Source organism: Thermobia domestica, chromosome 3 (genome assembly GCF_964235325.1).
Source record: "Thermobia domestica chromosome 3, izTheDome1.hap1.1, whole genome shotgun sequence".
In the NCBI taxonomy this organism is placed as follows: Eukaryota; Metazoa; Arthropoda; class Insecta; order Zygentoma; family Lepismatidae; genus Thermobia; species Thermobia domestica.
The window spans coordinates 334,384,379-334,387,104 of record NC_137456.1 but is presented as its reverse complement, the minus strand read 5'-3'; positions in this window follow the sequence as shown (position 1 = coordinate 334,387,104).

Genomic DNA, 2,726 nt, shown 5'->3' with positions numbered 1-2,726 from the left:
AAGTAAACTTACGTTGTGTGAACTGATTTCTTCCTATGTTCCATTGATTAATGCTAATAGCTATTCTTTCTGTGGCAAATAAAACAGCAGGAGTAGAAATAATGTCTTTTTAATGACTATTTAACATGGCCTGTCCGATTGCAATGATGTGAATAGACTTTGGGAGAGACAGGGGCGGATCCAGGACCGACTTCTGGGGGGGGGGCGGTGGGTTGTCGTACTGCTACTTTTAAGGCTTCCAAACTTTGGGATTGATTTTACTTATATATATAAAATAAGAAAGTTTCCTCCTCTGGGGGGCGATCGCCCTCCCTGGATCCGCCCCTGGGGAGAGATGGCTGAAGTTCAGCTCAAATGTAGAAGAGACCATGTAGATTCCAAATTGTTCTAAAATTGATGGAATACAGTAAAAAAAAAAAAAAACACGAAACATGAACATTAATGACAATGGAAAATGAATGACAAAAATGAAGTCGTCACCTAACTCAAAAACTATAATAAGGAGATGGCTAATTGAAAGATTATTTCCAAGGCATAATGAAGAGCTTAAAAACAATGTGTAGCACGTAAGGTAAATATGGAAAGAACATTCTCAAAAGTCAAGTTCTTTGAGTTTGAGTTTTTTTTTGGGGGGCGGTGGGTTGTAATATTGCCACTTAGAGCTAGTTTTAAGAGTTCCAAACTCTCGAATGGGTTTTGTTTATATATAAAATAAGAAAAAAGCTCCCTCTTCTGGGGGGAACAATTGCCCCCTCCTGAAAGAAAGTATAATGGATTTTCTGAGAATTACCCAGGACGCAACACGTGGAGGTAACGTGCTTGAAATATCACACGTTGGACTTAGTATCACCAGACTCGATTTAGCACGCAATGTCAATTTTGAGCCGATCACGTAACGGTGGTGACACTGTCTACATGGCAAATCGAATAGGTTTTTCATATGGAATGAATATGATTTTAATGCTATACATAACAGAAGGGTTGGGAATCACCGAAATGACTACAACCAACACTCCTTACAAAAAATAAATTGTAAGATGGAAACCTTACAAACTTGCAATGCATAATGCGAGTATCAGTGTATTTCCCTGTATTTACCTTTTTTTTTTTCTCGTCGTCCCGCTAAAGGGTTTTGCCCTTTCTTCGGGTAAGTGCTTTATATAAAATGTAGTTTCCAGTTTAATGTGGTCGGTCTAAGAGGTGCACAAGTATATAATATTTATTTATTTATTAAATACATATACACAGAGAGGGGATGGAAGGGTGACAATAACATCTAATGAAGTACAAGCATACTATAAGCATGAGATAGCAATATTGTAGAAAATAATACGTTTAGTACCATGTAGTGCGGAGTTAAGGCGAGTGCAAAACAGGAATGAATATGGTACAGGAGGCAATATGGAGAGAAGTAGATGAAGATGAAATGAAGTGCTCTGAACGCCACATCACAAGGTATTTGTTAGTACAGACGAATGCAAGTTATCTTCTGTTCCTGGGGCGATTCAGGAACTGATGGAAACAGAGGAAGCCCATGTTAATAGGTAGTTACGGTGCGTATGATGGATATATGAATGATGAAAGCTCACGTGGTTCGTAGATGTGAAAGATTTCGGGATCCACTACAGCATCATCGAGTTGCAAATGATAAAGAGTCATGAAGTGCTGTAGGGGAGTATCAACGTAAGCTGAGGGTGCGTCGTGATCCCGATCGTACCGTAAGATATCTAGGAACATGGGATGCTGCTGGTCAATTCGCTTGCAAACGTACCGAGTACGAAGCTGTTCGAGATGGTGCAATAAAGGTGGAAAGTCAATCAGCTCGTAAAGTAATCGTGTCGGATGCGGTAATCTGATTCGATGTGCTAGGCGTAGAGCATGGCGCTCTAGGATAGCCAACTTCTGATAGAATTTTGGCGGTGCAGATGTCCAGGCAGTGTGACCGTATGTTAATGTACTGCGCATAAATGCTTTATATGTATGAAGTACTGTTAACGGTTTTAAACCCCAGGTTGTACCAACTAGGCGCTTGAGGAGGTTGAACCGATTTTGCGCTTGGCGTATGATCTTGGTGAGATGTGGGGTCCAAGTAAGTTTGGAGTCAAATATGACACCAAGATAAGTAAGAGTATTTGACGGTACAACAGGTGTATGGTCTACTTGGAGGTTTAATCGAATTGGATTCCTGTAGATACGTGAACGGCGTCTACGTGGCAGGAAAACAATAGCCTGAGCTTTGGTAGAATTAATACTTAATCGCCATACATTACACCAGTCAACGAATGCATCAATTGCCGTTTGCATAGTTTTACTGATGGATTGTACTGTGCGGCCTGTCGTAAAAAAGGCGGTGTCGTCAGCAAACTGAAATATGTTGATGTTGTGTGGAACCACAAGGTCGGCAACATACAGTAGGTATAATAAAGGAGACAGTGACGAGCCTTGAGGAACGCCAGATTGGATGAAGATCGGATGAGAAAGTGTTCCGTTAATAGAGATATATGCTAGTCGCCCTAGTAAGAAAGAATGGATGAATCTGATATAAGAGGATGGTAAAAAATAGTTATGGAGTTTGTATAGTAAACCAGGGTGCCAAACTTTGTCGAAAGCTTTTTCTAGATCAAAGGCTACCAGACAAGAAGGAAAACCTGTGTTGTATTGATCATAAACAGCCGTAGATAGTCGTAATAACTGATCCATTGTACTAAAATGAGGTCGAAAACCGG